Genomic DNA, 11,302 nt, shown 5'->3' with positions numbered 1-11,302 from the left:
TGCCAATTAAAAGAGATGCAGTGGTAAAGCTTCTAAAAATCTTGACAYCCTAATCCACAGCATCCTAATGCACAGATATGTACATGTGTGCGCACATGAGAAAAGACAGAGGAAGACAAGTGTTAGAACACAAAATGAGAAACGACAGAGAAATTAAGTACCTGTCAACTATATCATACCAACAACATTTCTGCTAAAGGATCTATTAAATTAATAGGTGAACTATTCTTCTGAACAGCAGAGTGGGGGAGATCACATACCATATAAGAAAGAGCTTTCAGCAATACAAGGAGAAGAAAAATTGGCATTTATATCTGGAGACAAATTGCAGTCTGATCAACCTAATAGTGGCAGAAACTTGGCCAGGAAGATAGSAACTAATATGAAGTAAGGYCTCTGTGAAAATGGATGACTAACTTTCTATCGATTTCTTTCCACTTTCTTAGGAATTAAAGAATTGTGAGATTCAGTTTGGAGCTCCCAGGTTTTTACTCAGTAGTTTTAACTTCAGCTCAGTAACCTCTGTAACACATCTGTTTCTATTTATTATATTTGAGTTGAAAATTGAATTTATGCTTTGGAATATGTGCTTCCTTCACGTTCTTGTGTTGATTTGATTTTTTCTGGCTACAAAGAGGGTCATTAGGTTTGATGTAGGTCATCAGGATTCACACTGATTTGTAAGTGCATGTAATGCAAACTGATACTAGGTGCTAAAAAAAAAACAGCTAAAGCCTAGGGGACTGTACAGACAGTCRAAAATACAACTATGCTCCTAAAAGAGAAAATAAAAACAGGGTGCAAGGAATGCAATGCTACCTATGCTCTGCTTCCCCCAAATAAACCTACCCATAGAGCAAAAGAAAAGGCTTACTGTTAACCACAGCGGCTATGGTTGAACACACAAGTCTACTTATCAAGATCCAAGAGGAAAAAGGTCTGGCCCAGAGGCGATACTGAAGTCATTGACCAACAGGATTTATGTTTRTCCTCACTCTGGACCCAATCCTGCTCCCACAGGGTGTTGTTAAATAAGCATAATCACAGGAATCAAACTGCGTGATCTTACAGTTACTAGTCACTAGGCTGTAAGTGTCCTCRGATGTCTAAGTATTACAAAAAATACTACTAATTATTATTATGTCTCTGTTTAGACTAGGAATCTTCTAAAATATTATTCTAACCTGTTATTTTACCTGGAGGTTGTGCAGCAAGTTTCTATAAAGACATTAGATTTCACTCTATTTTCCTGACAAAAGTCCAGCTATCTCCATTTTTTCCTACCAAAGTTTTTCCTGTACTTTTAAATGCAAAAGGCTCTTTCTATTTTGAGTTGTCACAAAAAAACATGCATAGTACTAAATATGTCTAGGGCAGCCTACTTTCATACCACAGCTGACTGATTACATTAAGGAGCTAAGTGATTCTGAATACATACTTTGCAGTCATTTTGCAAAATCTCCTATGCATTTCAATACTTTGGATAAAATATGAATTCTCTGCGTATTAGTTACACTAATTACTATTTTGATTGTGAGATCAAGCTTAGTCTAAGGGACAGGTCATAAAAGAGTAAAAGACCCACGTGTATATTCACAGAAGTGCTTACTACAATAGAGGCATACCAATAAGAAGTTGTCTCTGGTGAAGCAAGCAATCTACAGTCATACCCAACAGGAGACTGAGAAAGGACATGAGAACCAAACTACATGTTTGAACAAATTAATAATACAGAAACCTATGCCTASCTCTGTACTCACTTCTTCTGACAGCGTAGAGAGTTCATAACATCACTTAATGYATTAGTTGAGGATTTTCAGAAGGAGGGGATATAGAGTCTGGATCACATATAGAAAGGATCATATAGTTAAGGTACAGAACAGGTACTCAATAATTCTGATTTTTAGTACTGACTCTATCATAGACTTCAAAATGATGTCAAGAGAGTCCTTAATGTTTCTGTAACACTTTCTTTCTTCCTAACATGAAGATAGGACAAAACATCGCTTTTGAGATATGCAGTGACTAGATATGAGGCACCGTACAATATCAAAGCTGGCACAGCAGTCGTGCAGTCATTCTGTAACCTCCTTGAGCTTTGGGGCCAAAGAGAGCTGACCACAAACTTAAAAAAAAAAAAAATGCATGTGTTTACATATACACACATGTATGAAGGGATCCTCTGTGCTTCAAGAGCTAGGAAGGCACAAATGAGACACCAATTTTGCACTGAGCAAGGTGTGGTCCAGATTAGAAAATTCAAGTTGATTTCTCTGTTATCAGATCATCTTTACAGCTGTGGAAGCATTGTGAATCTCACTCAGAGAAAACTCMAAATTATACTATATCCAGATGTGTAATTATTATATCACACTGATAATCGTATTGGGAGAAAGAGACACTATTATTTTTGGTATGACACACAAAGTTCATAGCCACAGAAAAGGCAGCTACATATATGTTTCTTCTGCCTGCTTTAAACAGTCTCATTTATGCAGCTCAACTTATTTAAAACATGTCATCAACTTAGAGGGTTTCTTTTTTAATCACTTAAAGACTTAAACCTTTGAGTTTTCCTCCATACTTATCATGTGCACWTTTTTTCTTTTTTTAAACAAACAAACTCACCCTAACCACTGTTAATAATGAAAGGCAAATCTCATGAGGACCATGAGTACTCAGCACATCTTAATGCTGATTCCAAAATTAAAAGCCAGAGGGACTTTTTGCCTCTCTCTGAGGTCTTCCAGAAAATTATTGATTCTTGCTGAYCTCTTTCCATTAATATATTTCTTTCTTATGGCCTGAGTGATTGTGTTAAAGTGCTTAGTAACTCTCTGATCATGTATGTCTCCCGAGGCTGAAAAGAGCTTTGKTTTTAAAAGTAATTTGTTTCAAATGAGGCCTTATGCATCCTAATGTGAGGGTCAGGGGCTCAGGGAAAAAAAAGAGTGGTAATTTTTCAGGGATCACATCTGTGATATCCAGAAATGTAAGCTGTTTAAGATTTGACAGAATAATAATTAAAATATGTACTTTTGAAAATCATCTAAATCACAATTACATCCTATGAAAACCACCTAATCCATTCTGCTATGAAAATGTGTGAGTTTTGTGTCTTCCTGCTCACCGAAACATATACTATTAGGGCAAAAAATGTTAACAGGCCCCAAACTCTGGTAACCTTAAAATGAGACTCACTCTCAATGCAAAGTTTTAAAAAAATGGTATACTTAAAACACTTTTTCCCTAAATACTGCAGTCACAGTAGAGTCTCACCCTAGTCCCTACAAGCTGCATGGCACCCCAAATTTTCCGTCACCTCAGCYAAGCTTCCAGGCAGAGGTTTCCGTTCAGAAAAAATGCATGGGTGTTCAGCCAAGTCTACAGCAAGATCTCCAGTCGCTGTTATCATCCGTCTGCTCCAGCAGCCAGCACTGCACCCTCAGCGGGGCTCCCGGTAGGGTGCAAAACGCAGCRCTTGAGTCATCAAGTGCAACTTGCTTTGGCTACATTACATTCTGGATCAAACCCAGTTCCTTTATAGTTAAAATTCAGTCACACTATCAAGACATAATATTTTGCATGAGCACCACAGAATATTGTGGAAGATGACAGTTCCACCTATGGGGACGAAACTGAGGTTACACATTCTTGCCACCGGGTTACAAGGATGTATTTCAAAAGCGCTCTACTAAGCAGAAGACTCAATATTGGGCACCTTCTGAGCTACAGTGAAATCTTTAAGCACCCTTCACCTCCACGCCCAAAGAGCAACTCCCTTCAGAATTTTTTTAAGGTCTTTAAGACAGGCAAAGGTTTTAGAAGCAAGAAAAGAAAATGAATTTCTGATTTGCTTTAGGGCAAAGCCTTTCATACCCCTTAAGTGGCAATTAAACTACTGATTATACCTCAAAGAGATGGTGAACTCAGTCCTGAGGTAAATGCTTTCACCTTCTATAAGATCTTTATACTGCTTTGCATTACTTTGTTTAAATATCATCAGATACAAGCTAGATGGAAAGTCCTGACATGCCCATTCACAACCACAGGTAGACACAAAATCCTATGCAGCAAGGTCAAAGGATGTGTAGCAGAAGCAACCACTACTGAAGAAAAGGGGCATAAGAATGGAGAGAGTTCACTAGAGCTGGCTTACAGGTACTTTTCCTCTCCAAAACTGCACAGTCATTCATCCACATAGAGACATAGAGCCAGGTATGCAGCCTCATATATATATATATATATTTATATAAATACAGAAAATCTTGCTTATGTTGCTTACTTCAAGCTCTTTGGTGAAGAACACAGATACCATTTTAGGATCTGCACTCTCCCTATCTTATAGCATTCATGTATCATTCAGTCGCCAGATCTTTTAAACTCTTGTAATAAGGCCATACGTAACACAGTGGTAAACTTATCAGTCCAGGCAATACGTACCTGTCAGAGTTCACATTCTGCACAGAACAGGGCATCAGTGGATTAAAAAGTAGAATTCARCGCATTCATCTTGGTGTGTTTTCTTCTTTGTTTGCTTTCTGCCTCTCCCTCCCCTCTGATATTTCTCTTCAGTTCAACATTATCCAAATAAATAAGTTTGACTATCACTTTTTTAGTTTTTGCTAGTATAGTCCATGAGCAGTTAMCTCACAAGCTACTTATGAAAATCTACATATGCCGAAGAGCAACGCAGCCCGTGCCTCAGGGAGCGGAGGGAGAAGTTGTGCAGGGAGCAGGTTCTCAAGCAGGAGCCCCCACACCYGGTGTAATAAGCCAGGTCAGGTCTGGGGGACTTCTCCGGTCAGAGGCGCAGCTGCACTACTTCCAGGAGCAGCTCTCTGCTGCTCAGCAGCTGAACCTCTTCTTTGGGCAGCACTTAAACTAATAAGTTTTGACTGACCTGAGCAAAATCACTTATTTGGATTCCGCATATGTGCTCCGTGTTCTGAGGTGATGTGTCAGCTAGGATACAAAACCACACACAAGTTAAGACCCTGTGTTTTTCCCATGCTGCAATCTAATCAAACCCTTCAAAAACTGGAAGCACAGAGCATTAAAGGAGTTATAAGTCTTGAGAGGCCAAAGCAGAATCCACGTGGACAGCATCTCTGTGGCAGACTTCCCAATGTCTCCTATACCTTAGAGATCTCYGTGATAGCTAAACCAAATTTTAGTTTGGAAAATAAAGAGAGCTGCGGGTAAAGTTTGGGATCCACTTGGTGAACTCCACTGTATTTGGTATCTAAGATAAAAAAGTGACCACTAAACACACAGAAGTTGGCCACTACCGATTTAAAAGGAGAGTTACTCTCACGATCAAATACTTTGTTAAACCATGGCTCCAAAAAACCTGCCATGAACACTGCTTTGTGAAAGAGAAATGACAAAGCTGTCTGGCTGTACATCATACGCTARTCTGGCAGTAAACAGTAGCTATGACTGAAATAAGCATCTATTAGCCAACCTTGGCACCTTCTCCACTTTTTCTGCAGCACACAGCACAATTCAGATAACAGTCATTCTCTGGCCTTTTATCAACAAAATGAAACGTAGCAGGTGATCCATCTCTTAGCACTGTAAAAAAWTTCACCAACTGAAACTTTGCAGAAATTTCAATGGAAGCAAAATATTTCCTTTTGCAGTMTACAGAGGAAGTCAAATTAACTTTGATACAAATGGTAAGACTGGACCTGAGACTTCCAGACTACTGTCCTTCCTCCTGTTTCATCTGTCACATCTGTTCAGCAACATAAAGTGATTTGTTGGTGCAGGCAGAAAAGCAGCAGCCAAGGGTCACCACAACAGTCATTGAAGATATAAGAAGATATATACTGGTACTTGGATGGAGTGGGTCTGCCAGAGAAACCACACATCTCCTCCTAAGAGAGTCTGGTTCCCCAAAYATGTAGGGCAAACTATCAAACTATTTTTGCTCATCCAGGAAATATGCTGCAACTTCCAACATACAAAATCTGATGAGCTGTCAGATTATTGGTAAAATGTCCAGCTGTCTACCCTGTAATAGGTTAAGCTAAGGAGTCTGCAAAAGATCTGAAAGAGAGGTCCTATCTCCATAATATTACCATAAGTTTCTCAGCAGGGAACATCATCTTTCTTGGACACGCTTCATCCTGAATCCAAAAACTGAAAGCAAAACTGAGGAAATAAAACTGTTTTGAATCCCAATTCAAAAACCAGGAAGTGGGAATCACTGAAAACCCAAATTGCTTACTTTCAGGAAATTATAATCTTCTGGACCTGGATGTTTTCCATTTAGTCAATCCACTGAGGCATTCAATATCTGAAAGAGACAAGAAATTTTGTAACACCTACTGTGTTTTATGCCAATACTTGTTAATTCTGTTTATGAGATCCTGCTTATCACGACTCGCATAATAGAGTAAAATTAGTTCCTGGGTTTTTAATTCATGTATCATCACTGTCTTCAGGATTCTTGCTGTTAGCTGGAACTAGTGGCAGTTTCTTTCTCTTCTTGCAGCAAGTGGRTATAAACAAAGCAAAAGTAATGATTAAAAAAAATCAGAGAGCTAGCACTAGTTCTTTTACAGACTAAAACTGGTATTAAATGGTATTAGAGAGCAGCTTTTAGTTACCTTCACTTTTTCTCTATAATGCTAAAGTCAGTTTAATTCCATGYATACATTAGATATCAAATTATTTAATACATTTTTTATCAACCATCAGGCTAAGAAGTAGATATTTTAGATGTTATTGACATCCAGAAGATGATGCACATTTATGTATGCATATATACACACATTCATGCGCATCTCTGCTGTTGCTTTAGGTACTTACCAAGTAATAGAAAAAAAGACTGTAACACTTAAATTGTTACAAAATAAAACATCCAATTAAACATACAGATAACTGACTGGAGTCTTGAATCTGCAAGCAGTATGTGAAGTACATAGGTTAATGTACATGACAGTTTTGTACCATTTTCCTCCCCTCACCGAGGCACAAGCATTTTTACCCATTTTAAGAGTATCTCAGCCTACCAGCTTGATCTGATCATCATAATTCCTGTCTGCCACCATAAACACAAGATCACTGAAAATGAAATGTTCCACTTCATTTGACCTTTTCTTGTAGAAATATATTAAACATGTATAAAAATTGTACATTTTCTTTCATTGATTTCGGAATGTATTCAACCTGAAAGCAGCAGAACATGGGTTTCAAGAGCTGTCAGACACTCAATTTGCCGCTGTTCTGGGTACTAAAATGTGCAGGGCTCAGAGAACATCAAAAACAAAGCTACAGTTACATGCTCAGCATATAGAAGATCCAAAAGAGAATTCAAATATTTGCCAGCAAGTTTTACAAGTCTGATTTTTTGTTTATTAACGCATTTGCTATGCTAACCTCTCCCTCATTTGAATATTAAATATTAATATATTATGTAGTTATCTCGGCATAACAGCTTATATGTGTATGTGCATGAACATGGGTGTATAAATATTTATATCCATACCTTCCCAATAATTAAGGCATTATTTCTACACACTAATCTAAAGGCTTAAACACAGAAGTAATTTTACTGACTTCCAAGCAGACATTTAAAATCAAGTATTTACACTACTTATTCTGACATTAACATTTTCGTCTACATGACACGAACAGATTTTCAGCCTTTGTAGATCACCTTCTTACAGAAAGGGATATCAGTAACAAAGGGCATGGAAGYATTCTGCATGCAACTTGCTCTTATTTGCATAAGCAATACCAGTTTCAGGGCAGCAGAGATAATCAAATGATATGCATTTCACCTCCCTGGAATCCTACCTCTGTTCATAACCTTGCCGTAACTCAGATCAGAGAACGGAGCAGACAACTAACATTGCTGTCACTGAAAAAGAAAACACATAACAAAAGCAAAGAAAAAAAAAAACTGTCTTCCTAGAAACTTTGCTACAGAGAACTTYGATATACAGCGACAGGGAAGAGAAGACCATGCTAGCTTAAGACGGGAACCCCAACAGTAACACAGTTAGCCTTCATATCTATGCCACTTACTGTCTGTCACCTGCTACTTTTGTGTCCACAAAACTGCAGATTTAAATAAACAGAAATTATCATAAGGTTAGAGATACTTTCTCTCCTTCCTTCTATCGCTGCCTTCTTAGGAGTCCACGCTTATTCCATCTTAGATTTTCAAGGGAATTGCTATTATGAAATTGCAGGTACTGGAGTTCTTTGAAATATTAAGAGATAAGGGATTTTTTCCCATAATGGTCCAGGTCTTAGGCATCTGAAAGCTTGTGACTATAAATCCCCAAGTTTTCCCTGCTTCTGACTRATTCCTTAGTGATGTGGTGAGGAGTCGCTAGACTGGTTTGGAGAACCATTARTACTGGGATACATTCATTTTACATGGTATTATGTATGATAGAAGTACATAGAGTCCTATTTCTTCTAAACATGTAGCTAAGATGTTTAAGTGGCCAAATATTTGCTTTAGTCCAGATGAGGCTACTGAAGGGTTTCAGTAATCACGCTGTACGGGGAATATTTATGGTCACTAGATATTCTCTTCCTCTCTTTCAAACCTTTCTCTGTAACCAATTGATGTTATTTTTCCTGATCATATCATTACTAAGTGGTTTAGCTAAACCATTTTAGAGTATGTGAAGTTTAAAAAAAAAGAAAGAARGAAAAGGAAAAAAGAAAGAAAAGAAAAGAAAAAGAAAAAAAAYTTTGGCTCTCTCTTATCTAATTTTTATAATTGGTCCTAGTATTTAAATCTTTTATAAATAAAAATCTATTATCTCATTCAAATCAGTATTTACCATTAGAGTATATCATTAAATTAATTTGTAAAGACAGGCCTTAGATGAAATTGGAAATCCTGAATTATTCATGATGAGGTCTACTAATTTTACACTATTATTCGTTAAGYGAAACTTTAATGTGTCAGACCAAAAGTTTTTTTTGGCAGGCAATAAATGCCTCAAAACACTCCCTAGAGAACAAAATGTAGCTGTCACATTGAAGATAATGCATTTAATCTCTTTGTTACATTACAGCAATTTTAATAAGCTTTATTGTACTGTTTCCAAAAAGCAACCCTGAAAAAAATTCATTTACTAAGTAAGCAGCACGATGGTCTGTACATTTCTACCCACTTAACAATTAGATTAGTGCTTTCAAAATATTCAAAGGCAGCAGTAAATTCCTTTCATAAAAGCTGGCAAACACAGCAAGCACATCAGTCATTCCTCAAAGGAAAGACGACAGCTACTTTCTAATCTGTAGTGATTTAGCTAAGTTTGGATTCAAATTAAATACAATTTTTAGCCTYCTATTGTAAGTCTTGCTCCCCTCAAGACCCATCATACTGGTGCTTATATTGAAATACAGCATTTTATTACCAATGTGAAATCCTTAAAAATGCTGTCGTCTAAAACGTGCTCCAATTCTCAAATAATTGGCTAAAAATTTGTATCTGGAAATATAGATGTAAATCTAGCTGTAATATATAACTGTCAAAAACAACTATCTGAACCTCACTTCCCTCTCTTACGCCTCAAGGTAGGGCAAACGCAGCCTCCAGTTACTGCAACTTCATAACAAACAGCAAAAGGTCCCGTGAGTATACTGCCGTAATAGGATTAAAGCGCAGATCCTCAGATCCTATGCCGCCTGTGCGCTGATCTGACCCCCAATTTGTCTAGTACAAGCATTCAGATTTATATCACTCAATTACTTTACTGGTAAAAGTACTCATTACTCTTTAAAAGGAAGAGGCTGGACAGTGATGTTCCCTCAAAAATACATCAGAGCCTAGGGAATATCTGCACTCTAGCATTTTATTTAACTTKTCTTCTTCCATCCTTTACAAAAACTGGAAACAACCTTATATATATACATATGATCTGAAACTGCAGYAATAGTATTTGATTTTAACTCATTCAGGACTCTATAAACTGCATAATGTATTTAACATGAGGGATGGTGCATCTGGATAAAATGTTTCAGGTTAAGAGGAGACCGACCAGATGAAATAGGGCCAAATGTTGTGATGACCAGATATCTAAAAGTGAAATCTCCATGACAAACCAATATCAACTCAATCGGYAGCTTGAAGATGACAAAGAATTAATAGATAGAATTTATGAGTGGAATGATATGGACACAATCGGAGAAGCACAAGGTAGAAGACTGTTTATCTAGTTCAGAATAAAGAAGGAAAATAGTGAGTCAACAAATGTACAAGAATAACTGTTTCAGAAGTGCTTCTCACATTGCAGAGAGTTTTTCTTTTAAATATTTTATGGGCAGAGCTGTTATTGCATCACTGCAGATGCATTTAACTTCTTTTCAATAGTTTCCAAGTAAACATAATTGTCTTTAAGCACTCCAGTTTGTAAGACAAAAAGCTGTAAACAGCAGTTAAATACATTCACAAACTGGTTTTGTTAATAAAACTCCTTTCAGACAGCACACACTACGTGTCTTGGAAAAGACTACTTAGAAAGATGAGCTTTGCAGTATTCCCCTGAGGATGAGCAAACATGAATTTTGGTGTSTTTTGGAAGGAAGCAAATATAGAAATCAGAGACTTTGAAATGCTTCATGGCTTCTTCTCCTTCTATAGGTCCCCAATTAAGGACAGATGTTAAACATATGCTTCAGTCTCCTTCAATTTAGAAAGTCAGCGAAGCATGTGCTTAAGGCTTACGTTCTGCACAGGGATCATTGAAGAAGTAGGGAATTTAGTAATAAGTAATACTTAACTCTTAAATAGTAGTTTAGATTAGTAATCTGAAAGTGTTTAACGTAGAAATCACTGTCGTTAGCTTCATTTTAACAGATGAAAGAGCTGGGACATGGAAGTGAAGTGATTTGTCTGCAGACATAGAGAAGTCCAATAAAAGATCTAGAAATAAAACCCTTCCCACCTCAGTCACAGCTCAAAGTTCTGCTCTCTTCCACCGTCTAATAGTGTGAGCACCCCAAACGCTTTATTTAACAGGAAAAGAAAAATAGGGCACTCTGTCAATATTTCTATTGTAGCTCTTCAGATAATTCTCTCAGAATAAGATGGCAATAACTAACAGATCTCAACATATTCTGCAACACATTCTGCAGCAGATCTAGTCCATCGCAATAAATGGACACACTCACTGATTACTTTTTCTATGGAATTATAACCCGAATCTGTCAAAAAGATAGTAGAATCCCTATTGACTCGAGATTTCTTCCTCCTTTATAGTCATCATTTTGGAATTATCCAGTATCCAAATAATCTATATGCCCATGTTTCTGTCCTGAAATA

This window comes from Rhea americana, unplaced genomic scaffold (genome assembly GCF_003343005.1).
Source record: "Rhea americana isolate MKP2758 unplaced genomic scaffold, rheAme1 scaffold_12, whole genome shotgun sequence".
Classification (NCBI taxonomy): Eukaryota; Metazoa; Chordata; class Aves; order Rheiformes; family Rheidae; genus Rhea; species Rhea americana.
Note: the sequence above shows the minus strand (reverse complement) of the source record.